Source organism: Trachypithecus francoisi, unplaced genomic scaffold, assembly GCF_009764315.1.
Source record: "Trachypithecus francoisi isolate TF-2019V2 unplaced genomic scaffold, Tfra_2.0 Contig00521, whole genome shotgun sequence".
Lineage (NCBI taxonomy): Eukaryota > Metazoa > Chordata > Mammalia > Primates > Cercopithecidae > Trachypithecus > Trachypithecus francoisi.
Genome location: NW_022680697.1, coordinates 69,130 through 83,758, shown reverse-complemented (window position 1 = coordinate 83,758; position 14,629 = coordinate 69,130). Strand labels below are relative to the sequence as shown.

The window sequence follows — 14,629 nt, the reverse complement described above, 5'->3', positions numbered from 1 at the left end:
CAACTTGCCAACCATATGAGCAGACCATTTTGGAAGCCAGTACTCTAATTCCAGTCGACCTTTTGATGACTATACCCTTGGCTGATATTTTGACTACTACTTATTGTCTCACTGGCTGACATTTTGACTACAGTTTTACGAAAGACCCCCTAAGACAGAATCATATACCTAAGGTGCTCCCAGGTTCGTTACTCACAGGCAATATGAGATAACATATGTATTGTTGTTTCAGGCCACTAATTTTTAACATAACTTGTTACACAGCAAAAGATAACAATATACCTGATAAAATGTTATTGTAAAAAATTTAACAGCATTCTGTATATGCAATAATAAAATATTAAAATATTCACTTTAAATTAGGAACAAAATAAGGAATTCTAATATCATCACTCTTTTTCAATATAACATGTTAAGAAATCCTAACCAGCTCAGTAAGGTGGAGGGGGAACTTACAAAGATTGTAAAATTAGAATAAAAACCTCATTATTTACAAGTGAAAAGTTGTCTCAATAGATAATGAAAAAAATTATAGACAAACTTAAAATTAGAGTTTAGTAAATTTTTCAGACAGAAAATCAACATATTGATTTTCATTGCAATTATTTATAGCAAATAGCAAATAGAAATGCAATGAAACTATGCCATTTGAAATATCAACACCCAAAAAAGCACTAGGAATAAATTCAACAAAGCATATGTAAGAACTTTTTGTAGGATAACACTTTATTTAAAGGTTATAAAGAAAACTTAAATAAATGGAAATATGTGCCGGATGCTTTATTCCTTTTTCCCTCTGGACCCACTCTCAACTTTTCTCCACAAACTCTTGAAGACAAAATTTAAGGACTATATCAATGAGCTCCCTTGAACCCTGGATTCTGGTAGGCATCATCAGACAAGAAGCACTGGCATGAGATTAGAGAGCAAAAAGAGAATATTCAGCTAACTGTCTTCCTGCTGGATGGCCAAGGAGTGATTATATTCCTCTAATGAAGGCCACAGCTTCTGTAAAGTGAGTGGCTCTCTTTTACAGCTGGAGATTCAACCACTGGGTTCCAGTAACTACTCCCTCAGTCTACTTTCCTTTGCTACTTCAGGCCCAAGAGTGATAATCATTTATCACTGATGGTTTTCCATTAATCCTGCTCATTCATTTAAAAACACTTTTATTAAACTCAAATCAATTACCTTGTTTTAATGAGTAAGCCACTTCTTTCCTGCTTAAACTCTTGAGTAATAAGTCACTTGTACCAAAGTGACCCCAGGAAGTGGGACTTTAGCATTGCATTGCTCATATGCTTAAGTAGAGCACAAATTACTTTCTTGCCCTAGAAACCAATGGCACGTGATAGACTCACAGTTACCCAGATTAACACTGGTGGTGGTGTGTTATGAATGCAAATGGAGAGCAGGGAATTGGGAGATCACCTATGGCCCCTCATTGCTATGATGACAAAAGTGATTATAATAATGCAGGAGAGCACAAACGAAGAAAAGAAAAAACTTAAGGCCTTGAACGTTAACTCAGATTGTGGGCGAAAAATCAGAACGACTGTAAGACAGCGGGTGTCTCAGGACCATTATGGCCAAGATATAAGCCCAAGGCTTGATTATAAGTATTGCAGGTATCTTACACTAAAATAAAGCCACTGGACTGGAAGTATGGGAAATCTGAGATACAGGCAAGGCAGGGTATTGAAAGAGACACAAATAATTCTGTGAACTCTAAACCACCAAATACTCCTGGAACTCTTTTGCCAACAAAGCTACCTTTTCTTCCCCCTTTAAAAAGGACTAGGCCTCTTGCATAAAAACTTCAACAGGTTGCATCACAGCCAATGCCTTACGAGACACCACTACCATTACTTATTTCCTTTAGGCTCATAAGAAGAGTTTGATCACAACTTGAAGTATAAGACTTGGTCCAGAAAATGAAAGTATTCCCCAAGTTTGTTTTGGCAGGAGTCTGAGAAACATTCTCATAAGTGGATTTTAGGGTTATTAGATCCAAATGAAATATATATATACACACATAAACTCATCTTTTTATATATATATATATAAACTCGTGTGTGTGTATATATATATAAACTCATCTTTATATATATATATAAACTCATCTTTATATATATATATATATATCAGACTTAAGATGAGTTTATGTACATGGAAACAGTCACTTCGGATTCATGATTTAATGTTTTAACTTGAGCTTCTAAGAGCTGCATTAAATCTATGATGAATTTAAGCCTGTAAATGGAACAGTGGTTTTCCAACCTTAGCTCACACTGGAATCACCTGGAGGACTAGTTAAAACACAGGTTTCTAAGCACCACTCCAGAAGTCTCTGCTTTGGTAGCTCTGGGCTGGAGGCCACAAATTCGCATGACTTCATTTCCAAGTACTTCGAGAAACGTTAGCCCTTTCTCTATGGTTCAGGTCACCAATTGGTGTTCTTCTAGATAAGTCCTTCCCAAATATGATCCTCTTACCCATGGCATGGGAGGTATTCATTCATTTCTACTTTGTCTGATTGATGCAAAAGCCTGATGTCTTCTGGTACACATCAACACAATCAGAGAGTGATGTTGATTACAGCTATCTTTTTAGATGTGGTGTTTTTTTTAGAGAGCAAAGCATCACAACCCTTGGCACCTAGTATACAGATAATGACTTGACAGTTTTTTTCCTTATTGCTACCAGCAAAGTTAGTTAGAAGCAATTTGTCTTTATATATTAGGAAAATCAGTATACTATTATGCCCTTGTCACTCATCAGCCCTCCCATTCTCTGTCCATAATATATTCTAAAGGGAGCTTTATTTTCCTGATGGCCTACAAAGTATTTTGCTAGTTCATTTTATTGATGACATTTTCTTCATTGTACCTAGTGAGTAGGAAGAAATACATGTGTACCTGAGAGAGGATGATAATACCCATGAAACTCAGAGGCCTGCTACATTGGTGAAATTTCTGGACCCTCTGATCCATGGTATGTTGGGATCTCTTTTATAAAGTAAAAATCAACCACTATATTTACCCCTGCCAATTAATAAAGAAAAATTAAAGGTGGTGATACTCTAGATTTGGGGGTAATTATAACTTATTCAGCCTTACTGTTCCAAGGTGTTTACTAAGTTAACTGAATTCCTCATGGTTTTGAGCAGGACTTTGGAGCAAAAAAGTCTCTGCAGCAAGTTTAGGCTGCAGTGCAAGCTGCCCTGTCCCTTTAAACTTATGACCCGCAATCGTAATTGTTTTGGAAAGATCTGTAGTAGAGAGATGCTAAAGAAAGCTTTTAGCAAGTCCCAATATAAGAACTGCAGTGCAGGCCCTGAGAGCTTTGGAGTTAAGCCATGTTATCTTTCCCTCTTTCCCTGACAACTATATGCTGTCTGAAAAGCAGTCCCCGGTTTGCTACTGGGCTCTATGAATACATAACCATGTGACACCAAGTATCTACACAGTAGAAACTACCTGTTACATACTTGGTATTATGTAATTTACCAAATCATAAAATTGGAAAATTTTCAGCAGCTGTTGCATTGTAAGATGGGAATAGCATGGAATCCAGCACTGGCAGGTGCTGAGTGCATGGGTAAACTGCACAAAGTGCTTTGGATTTCAGGGCCCACTCCCATGGCTGCCTCTTACTCCACCACTTACAGCCTTACAGAAAGTATTCTAAAAGCAATTAATGAAAAATGAAACAAGACCAACCTGGCTGGTAAATAAATCTGCACAACGTTCTGCCATGAGTTAAAATGAAGGAGAGATAAAGACAGCAGTGAATGGCTATCCTCCCAGTGGGTTGGTTGCTTACTTTACATGATTTAGAGACGGCCAATGATAAAGACCGACACCAACTTATAGCCAATGCTATATGCTGGCTGCTTATTCAGGGATGGAGAAAGAACAAAACTGATAAACTGGTAACAACAAAGGCTGAGACTGAAGTAAGGTGATGAATACCTTGGTGCAGCATATAAAGATGATCATGTGCCACATAAACGCCCACCAGAGGGTATCCACAACCTAGGACCTTAAGAATTAAATAGACAAGATCCTTTATCTGATGTCAATCAGTCTCTTTCCCCCGCCACTCTTCTCTTTGCTCAGTGGAGTCATGTACAACAAGGCCCTAATGACATGTGTGGAGGTTATACAGAGCTTGACAAATGATCCCCATCGTTAAGTACAAAACCTGCTAATAACAGATACACAAATAGAGCCCTAAATGGCACCATTTCCTAAGGAAACCAGCTAGCTACCTGATGGCTGATTGCAGACATACACAATCATACATGGAGTGAAATTGCTGGTTCATACGGTCAAAGTATTTTAACTTTATTGGAGATTACTTGGCAGTTTTGCAAGGAGGTAGTACAATTTTCGATTCTCACCATAAGAGTTCCAGTTGCTCTACATTCTCATCATTCCTTGCTTTTCAGGTTTTTCATATATGAGCCTGTTTGGTATATGTAGTTGTTTTTATTTTAAAATCTTACTGTACATGCAATTTGCATTAGCTATGACAATTGAGAACCTTTTAATATGCTTATTGCCATATGGATATTTGATTTTCTAAGTATCTGTCCAAATCTTTTGGTCATTTTTTAAAAGTATGTTGCTTATTATTTTGTTATTGTTGATTTGTGGGGCTTATATGTTCTGGATACACATTCTTTGTCAGCTATATGCTTTATGAATATTTTTTCTGAATCTGTGGATCATCTTTTTAGTTCCTTAAGTTTATCTTTCTGTGCGCAAAATATCTTAATTTCAAGCCTAATTTTTCAACTTTTTAAAATGGATAGGCCTTATTTGCCCTAAACAAACACTTGCTACACCAGGAAATTTGTGCTTGTTTCCTTCTAAAAGCTTTAAAGTTTTTAGTTTTTGACATTTATGTTTACGTTGAATTAATTTTAGTATAAGAAATAATGTAGATGGTCAATGTTAACTGATTTTTTAAACCTTTTTTTACATTTTGACGTATTTTTCCCCAGAAATATTTGTATTTTAAATTGAAGAACACTGCTTGGGCAACATGGTGAGACACTATCTCTACAAAAACTAGTTCTAGCTACTCAGGGGCCTGAGGAGGGAGAATCACTTAAGTCCAGGAGTTTAAGGTTATATTAAGCTATGATCATGTCCCTATACTCCAGCTTGGGCAATAGAGCAAAACCAGAGAGAGAGAGAAAGAGCAAGAGAGAGAGAGAGAGTGAGTGCTCTGTTATCCCATTGAACTGCATTGGTGCATTTGTCAAAATCAAGTCATTGTATACGCTCTTTAGGCCTATTGATATATTTGTCTGTGTACTAACACTCATTGGCTTAATTAATGTAGTTTTATTCTGCCTGGAAATATGGTAAGTCCTCCTTTTTTTTTTTTAAGAATTGCCTTGACTCTTCTGCATTTTTAAATAAAATACAGAATAAACATTTTCAGTTCTAGAATTTAAAAACCTGCTAGAATTTGAGATGATATGATTTTGATGGCTATGAATATATACATATCAGGAGAAATGGCCTCTTAACATTTTGACTTCTAATTTACGACATTATTTCTCTATTTAGTTTTTTTATTTCAATAATTTTCAATGTACAGGTCTTACACGTGGTTCTTTACAATTATTATTCAGTATTTTATGGTTTTGTGTTTTTTTAACCACTATCGTAAGTGGTATTATTTCCCCATTTTATTTTCCAATTTTGTGGTACTATACCATTTGAAATTCTCCTACAGGGCTCTGATTACCAATTTAAAAATTATTATTTCTTTTTCCTCTCTGTGCTTCAGTTTAGAGAATTTCAAATGACCTTATTTGAAGTCGATAACTTTTTTCTGTGTCCATTCTACTTTAAGATAATCAGATTAATTGTTCATGTCCAACATTACAATTCTCAGTTCTAGAATTTTCTCTTTTCGTTTTCCTTTTCTCTGCTGAAATTCTTCATTTGTATACCAATTCATCCATTTTTTCTTCTAAATTACTTGAATTTTTTTCATCTACTGATTTCTGTATTTGTATCATCTATAGTTCTACTTCTTTTGACTTTTTAACTTTTTTAAAAATATTTTCATCTAATTGTATTGCCTTGAAGGTGTTTTGACAGCAGTAGCCCTCTCTCACCACTCCTATTCAACATAGTATTGGAAGTTCTGGTCAGGGCAATCAGGCAAGAGAAAGAAATAAAGGTATTCAAATAGAAAGAGAGCGAGTCAAATTGTCTCTTTGCAGATGACATGCTTGTGTATTTAGAAAACCCCATCATCTCAGCCCCAAATCTCCTTGAACCAATAAGCAACTTCAGCAAAGTCTCAGGATAAAAAATCAATTTGCAAAAATCACAAGCATTCCTATACGCCAGTAATAGACAAACAGAGAGCCAAATCATGAGTGAACTCCCATTCACAATTGCTACAAACAGAATAAAATACCTAGGAATACAACTTACAAGGAATCTTCAAGGAGAACTACAAACCACTGCTCAAGGGAATAAGAGAAGGCACAAACAATGGAAGAACATTCCATGCTCATGGATAGGAAGAATCAATATCGTGAAAATGGCCATACTGTCCAGAGTGATTTATAGATTCAATGCTATCCCCATCAAGCTACCATTAACTTTCTTCACAGAATTAGGCTTTTTAATTTTTTTATCAGGAATCACATTGTCTTAAAACTTTTCACATCTTCTAGTTTTCTATTGCGTGCCGCAATTTAAATACAAAATAGCAGCAGACACCCAAGTTGGTAAGTTCTTCCAGAAAGGACGTGCTTTGTTCCTTTGTTATGGAGCTAGAGGGTTATGTCCTCAATTTAATCAGTAGTTTAGATAACTTGGGTTCTGTCTCTAGAAGCTTCCAGAATGGGATCAGGCCCCACCCTCCATCAGGGCTTAAGCAACTTCTCTCTATTTTCCAACCTGCCTGCCATCAGTTTTTCACAACCACTGCTTAGTCACCCAGATTCCTTATGTGCAGAATTTCATTAGCAGCCCTGTCAGCCAATTTGCACTTGTAAAAATCTCAACTTGCCTCTCCCTTTGGCATTAATGCTGCTTTGCGTGTAATGGTCTTACTTTTCCACCCAGTTATTCCTATAGACTCAACAAATGCATTCAGAAATGAAGGATGTTGCAGTCTCTGCTCATCTCAAGGTCTCACATATTTCTAAAATTATGTATTTAGGCCAGGCATGGTGACTCAGGCCTGTAATCCCAGCACTTTGGGAGGCCGAGGAGGGTGGAATGCCTGAGCTTCAGAGGGAGAGTCATAATGAATAGTGGGTTTGAGAGATTCCTAGGGCGTTTTCTTCCTACTGTCATGATGGGGTTAGATAAGCAGTCTTGGCCTCAATCCCACTCCTGCTGCTGCCTCTGCCCTCAGATTTTGCCTCTGAGTCTTCAGGCAGAGGTGCTGCTGCCCCAGAGAAGGTACTTGACCTTCCAAGGGTTCCTGCTGCTCAGAGGCACACAATTTAGCATATAATTAGAACATCAATCAGGGAATACAGTGTAAGTTCCTAGGAAACATTTCCTGTGGGCACAGTCCGCTGCATATGCCGCAGTTGCCCCTGATGGCCCACCCACAGGCTTTAATATCACAGATCCGTTTTAGACCCTTTCTCACAAAGGAATGGAATGAAAAAAAAGTTGAATGCAAATTAAGTACACTCTGCCACAGCCTCACTCTCAGGGTTTCCTGCAGCTACGGCACCCTTTCAAACATCACACTGACTACAAAGCAGTCACTGGAATGATTCTTTCATCAAATATTCAAAAAAAAGAAGTGCAAAGAGGGTGCAAAGAAAGACTTTCTATTGCTAGGCATAAAGCTATCACAAAGCAACAGGACTGTGAGGGTCTCTAGAGCAATTTTTGATTTTGTTTGATTTTGTTCTGAGTTTCCTAGTGTGCCCTATGTCTGGTATTTCCCTGGGCCATGGCTGTGATTACATCTCCGATACACAAATTAGCTATGGCAGCCTTGCTTCTGAGGGTGACCTGGAAATGGAGAGGATGCTTGAAGTCCTTGCTGCCCACGACGCAGAAGCCCCATGGTCCCGGGCCCTGAGGGACTGTCTACTGGGTGGTCGTGGCATGGGGATAGGCTTGCAGGACAAGAGCACTGGTCATACCAAGAGAACTTGTTCTGAGAATTGATTTTTCCACAAGACTAGTTGCTGAAAAGGCCCGCTGTAACCTGAGGACCAGTTTAAGCTCATATTTCCTCAAACACACTGCCCTGACTCGAAGACCAACCTTACCTCTGGCTGTCACTCACCAGTCAGAGCTCGCCAGCTCTCAGGAGCTTCGCCAGAGCCAATATGCTTTCTTTCCAAGCCGTACCTAACATTTCTCTAATAAAACTGTCACCTTTCTTTAAAAAAAAAAAAAAAAAAACCTTTTATTTTAGGTTTGAAGGTGCATGTGCAGGTTTGTTATCAGTTTACATAGGTGAACTCCGTCATGGGCATTGGTTGTACAGATTTTTTCATCACCCAGGTATTAAACCCAGTACCCATTAGTTATCTTTTCTGCTCCTCTCCCTCCTCCCACCTTCCACCCTCAAGTAAGCCCCAGTGTCTATTCCCCTCTATGTGTCCATGTGTTGTCATCATTTAGCTCCCACTTATAAGTGAGAACATGTGGTATCTCGTTTTCTGTTTCTGCCTTGGTTTGCTAAGGATAATGGCCTCCCACACCATCCATGTTCCTGAAAAAGACATGATCTCATTTTTTATGGCTGCATAGTATTCCATGGTGTTTATGTGTCACATGTTCTTTATCTAATCTGTCATTGATGGTCATTTAAGTTGATTCCATGTCTTTGCTATTGTGAATAGTGCCACAATGAATATTTGTGTGCATGCACTTTTACAGTACAATGATTTATATTCCTCTGGGTATATAAATCCCAAATGGGATTGCCGAGTCAAATGGTAGTTCTGTTTTTAGCTCTTTGAGGAATTGCCACGCTGCTTTCCACAATGGTTGAACTAATTCACACTCCCACCGACAGTGTACAATTGTTCCCTTTTCTCCAGCATCTGTTATTTTGTGACTTTTTAATAATTGGCATTCTGACATTCTGACTGGTGTGAGAAAGTATTGCACTGTGGTTTTGATTTGTGTTTCTCTAATGATCAGTGATATTGAGTTTTTTTTTCATATGCTTATTGGCCACATGTATGTCTTCTTTTGAAAAGTGTATCTTCATGTCCTTTGCCCACTTTTTTAATGGGGTTGTTTTTCTCTTGTATATTTCTTTAAATTCCTTAGAGATGCTGAATATTAGGCCTCTGTCAGATGCATAGTTTGCAAATATTTTCTCCCATTCTGTAGGTTTTCTGTTTACTTTGTTGACAGTTTCTTTTGCTCTGCAGAAGCTCTTAAGTTTAGTTAGATTCCATCTGTCAAATTTTGCTTTTGTTGCAATTGCTTTTGGTGTCTTCGTTATGAAATCTTTGTCCCTTTCTATGTCCAGGATGGTATTGCCTAGGTTGTCTTCCAGGGTTTTTACAGTTTTGGGTTTTACATTTAAATCTTTAATCCAGCAGTCCACAACCTTTTTGGCACCAGGGACTCATTCTGTGGAAGCCAATGTTCCCACAGAAAGCAGCAGGCAGTGGGATGGTTTCGGGATGAAACACTTCAGATCATCAGGTATTAGTTAGATTCTCAAAACCTAGATCCCTCACACGTGCAGTTCACAACAGTGTTCGCACCCTTATGAGAATCTAATGCCGCCGCTGATCTGACAGGAGGTGGAGCTCAGGTGGTAATGCTTGCTCACCAGCCACTCACCTCCTGCTGTGCGGCCTGGTTCCTAACAAGACACAGACTGGTACCAGTCCATTGCCCAGGGATTGGGGACCTCTGCTTTAATCCATCTTGAGTAAATTTTTGTATGTGGGGAGAGGAAGGGGTCCAGTTTCAATCTTCTGCATATGGCTAGCTAGTTATCCCAGCATCATTTATTGAATAGAGAATCTTTTCCCAATGCTTGTTTTTGTCAGGTTTGTCAAAGATCAGATACTCTTAGGTATATGGCCTTATTTGTGGGTTCTCTATTCTGTTCCATTGGTCTATGTGCCTCTTTTTGTTCCAGTACCATGCTGTTTTGATTACTGTAGCCCTGTAATACAGTTTGAAGTCAGGTAGCGTGATGCCTCCAGCTTTGTTCTTTCTGCTTAGAATTGCCTGTGGGCTATGTGGGCTCTTTTTGGTTCTACATGAATTTTAAAATAAAAACTCTCAACTTTATCTTTGTTCTTGGAACATACTGAAGACCATCTGATCTGTGAGTATGCCCCACATTGCCATTCTTGCCTCCTAAATAATCAGTGTTACATTTAGAGATTTATCTCTATATTTTATTTGACTTCAGCAATGTAAACTGTGAGTCAGAGCTGCAGTGGTGGAGGCTGCAACCTTGGCGGCGGGAAGGTCGGTTCACAGGGTTTCTCAGCATGCTCCTCCTGTGTCCCCACTGTCGAAAGGTGCCCCCTGTCATGTGTGTGCCCTTGGCTTGTAGACTGGCCTCATCTTTCCAGAACTATTTTTGGTCATGCCTCATGCATGAGCTTGTGCCTGCGCACAATCATGTGAAAACTAACTTAGTTATGTCTTGTCCAAACTAAAAACATTGAACCATTTTAAAGGAAAGCAGCTTCCCAATGTTGCCATATATTGTTTTAAAATAATTGTAAAAAGTAGTTGCTCATGTAATAGCACTGGGCCTGGCATTGACTTTGCACGTGTGCCTCACACACATCTGAGAGGCTGTTACTGTGGACGCCGTCCTCAGTGCTGCTGCTGCATGGCACCCTGCCTCACAGGAGCTCTGCAACAGCAAAAGCACCAAGCAGATTGAAGAGGACAGAGCAGGACCATGCGGGGTCCTCCTCCCTGTGGTCAGTTACATCTTCCTTTGGTATCACGGCAGAGGTTGGGGGTGCCCCTGAAGGCACCAGCCAAGCTTCCTGTGCCCACTTCCCATGCCCACTGTACCCGCCATGACAAACTGAGCGTGTTTCTGTAACCATCCTCTACCCTGAGTAGATGCTCTGCATTCCTATTGTGCAATGCTTTCAGGACTGTACCTCTGTGGTCATCCCTGTCATCCAGCTCTGTGATGGCCATGGAAACCAGAACATGGCATGTCCCAACACCTCATTCTGAAGTTAGAAATCAACAAAACCTCCCAAATGGGAGAGGAGGGTCTAAAACCCTTGGAAAATTTCCTCTGCGAGATTTGCATGAGACCTGGAATGTCCTGAAGTGTAATATAAAAAGGTATTGAATGACACATGTAAGACAGGTGTAGCCAACAGAGCAAATCATTCATGTCAACAGTCTCCCTTGTGCTCTGTCAGAGATCCTCTGAATTATAGCACTGAGAGACCCTGGATGGCTTGGGAGTGGATGAGCCCCACGCACAGGCAGGAGAGTGGCGCATTTTCTGGGTCACAAAGTATCCTGTAGCTAGAAGATTAGAAACAATTCTACATGAAACATTTGAAAGTATCTCTTGATCAGTTTATTTGTTTCTGAAGACACAGCTTTCCTTTGGAAAACAGTAGCACAGAGAAAGGTCTCCACAACCAAAAAGCACCATGAATTGTTAGTTGCATTTTGCCTGGTCACGTGAGTGAATTTCCTCCTGGATTACATTGAATCTACACTGTTTAGGAGACTAGCAGATGCATTGCTAATGAAGCCACATGTGCAGGGTCATCATCAGTTGACATACTTCCATCCTAGCTGATGCTGTTGATTTTTCCCTGCCATGAAGCTTCCTGACACAGCCTGCACCCGAAAAAACTTCCCAAAGCAAGTCGAGTCTGACTTTGCACCCCCAACATGAGAGTCATGTGACTTCTGTGCATGTCACTGAATACTGATGTACCTGAAGGAACCCTGGGTACCAAACATGCTCAAGTGAATGAATAGTGTCCAGGAAAAAGCCCAGCAGGTGTCCAGGCAATGGCCTCCCGCCAGAGATCTTGTCAGCATGCCACTCTGAGCACTGTGTGCCTTAGTGTCTTTCTGTCCTGGTTGCAGTGAAATCTTTCTCCATAACGTCAGTTTTTATACTTTTTGATCTAAGTAGGACATCATGTGATGAATTTTCATGTGATATGAATTCAGTCTAAGTATGTCTTAGGATTGATTTAGAGGGAAGACTGAAGCAGGTAAATGGCAACCCCTTGAATACACATCCATAATAAATTTAAAAATATTCACCATGATTTAGTGGTGTGTTTTAAAATAGGAAACAAAATCTTTCCTGTTCATTAGAATAATTACATCAACTAAAGTCATTATAATTAAAGTCATCATTACATCAACTAAAATACAAAATATGGAATCTGATCTTCAGCAGATGTTGGCATTTCTTTAAGTACACGTCTTCACTTCCTTGGTGCACTAACAGAGACTCAAGAATGACAAAGGGAAAAAAAGGCAAAATTAAGGAAAAGGGAGACATTTTGTAGCTGATGTTGGATACACTGGATGGACTATCCACTTGATACACCTTCTCTTTGATAGAATAGGAAACTTCAGGTTTCACAAAGGAAATCGTGCTTTCATGAGACAAAGCAACAGAAAAATATCGATAATCACAATATTTTAATGTTTTATGAAGAACTGTATTGTAGCCTGTATCTTTAATTAAATAAATGTCTTTTTTTTTGCATGTAAAATAGAATTCAGCCTTTCCTAACTCATGACAGCAATGGGCTGAAGATACTGCTGGGCCTACCCTGCCACCTGCTGGGAGGACTTGTTCCCTCAAAAGCCTTGGTTTGGAAGGATGTTTGGAAAATAGCTTTACACACCCACCCTTTATTGTGTTTTTACTCACAAAGCCTTAACATACCGCCATATTTCATGTAGTTGATTTTTCATATCTCTGATAAGTTTTTAAATGTCAGTATTCCTACTAAAGTCTCTGTCTCTGTCCTGTGTTCTGTGTTCTAGGGTGTATGAAGAAAGGGCCTCAGCAGAAACAGAGGCTGAAGCATGCGTGCTGGGGGCCGAGAGGCCAGAGGAGAATGTGATGAGACATAGAATTGGTAGTGCAGGAAGTCGGAAGATCAAGTACCATGATGTTGGTGCTGGTTGCTTGTGTTAAACTGCCTAGGTTTTAGTCTACGGTAATTTTTGCCCACCTGTGGGCTTCCCCTGGTGCCCCAGCCATGATGGGGTAACTGAACTGCTGCTGGGGCCAAGCTGCCAGTGGCCCAGGATCTGGCACTTGGAAGAGTTCTGAGAAGTGTCCCTGGATCAAAAGAGGAGAAACAGACTTCATCCATACCTATTCCCACTGTATTGAAAGAAGTGAATATTCTGAGGGATTTCCACATTTTTTAAAACTTCTTTTAATTAAAACATTTAAAATAAAATAAGATTGAGGTAACAACCAGGTTACAGTTCTTCCAGTAGCACCCAGCCAGCGAGAGCCGTCAGATTTTAGAAGAGAGGATTGCAGTCATGTCTGGAATTCAAAGAAGAAACAGTGAGAAGAGCTTGATAGAACTGACAGATGCTAAAATGTCTAATATTAACATAGAAGGGCAACTCTTAATGATAATATAGAATTACAATATTAATGGCAGAGTAATTAAGGAAGCCATTAATGTTGAATTATGTGTGTACATTAAACCTATAAATTAAAATATCATGAATATTATACCATCTGTGCTGGCTTCATTAATGCTGTTATAAAATAAACTGTATCAATGACATTTTATTAATATAAAATTATAAATTGCTATTGTTGAATAGAACTTTAAAGTTGAATAAATATATTATTACTAATATGTTAGACTTTGATAAAATACAAAATTCAAACATTTTAATAAAATGCTAAGTTTCCCAGTAGTATTTACATGAAGTTATTTGAGGTATTGTTTGTTCAATAAAGAATGTGACAGTGTCTAGTATTGGCATTGTTTGATTAACTGGTGGAAAAATAAATCATTTGCAAGGAAATGGGTTATTTCAAGTTATATTTTAATGTCCTTTTATTTCCACATAATAAAATCTTTATTCTGGGCATGATGACTCATGCCTGTAATCCCAGCACTTTGGGAGCCTGAGACGAGAGGATCACTTGAGCCCACAAGTTCAAGACTAGCTTGGGCAACATAATGAGACTCTGTCTCTACCAAAAAAATAAAAAATAAAAAAATTACCGGGCCTGGTGATGCGCGTCCGTGGTCCCAGTTACTCAGGAGGCTGAAGTAGGAGGACTGCTTAAGCCCAGGAGGCAGCAGCTGTAGGAGCCATGATCCTGCCACTATACTCCAGCCTGGGCAACAGAACAAGGTCTTATGTCAAAACCAAAATGAAACAAAAGAGTAAAATCTTATTACTCACTTGATATTCCTGAAACAAATTTTCCAACAGTATGTTTGTGTACAGTTCTTGAGTCTTACAGTATGCAGTCAAAGCTCAAAACCTCCTGCTAAATGGACAACTGTTAAGGCGTGCATTCGGTTCTGTTTCCAACCTGTAGCCTCCGGCGATCCTCAGCCTGGCACACAGGGAGGCGGGGGTGCGGTGGGAGAAGTGGTGGATGGCTGGGGTTGCGGGGTGCAGAGAGT

General features: G+C 39.3%; 1 long non-coding RNA gene across 2 annotated transcripts; it reads left to right on the top strand.

Moving 5' to 3' along the window:
- The first annotated feature begins 722 nt into the window (after nt 1–722).
- Nucleotides 723–13,959, top strand: LOC117085063. Of its 2 annotated transcripts, none has more exons than XR_004437775.1 (2): nt 723–1,015; nt 13,002–13,959. It is a non-coding gene; the product is annotated as an uncharacterized LOC117085063 (long non-coding RNA). The 2 variants fall into 2 exon arrangements; XR_004437774.1 differs by lacking the exon at nt 723–1,015 and adding an exon at nt 2,861–2,994.
- Nucleotides 13,960–14,629: the final 670 nt, after the last annotated feature.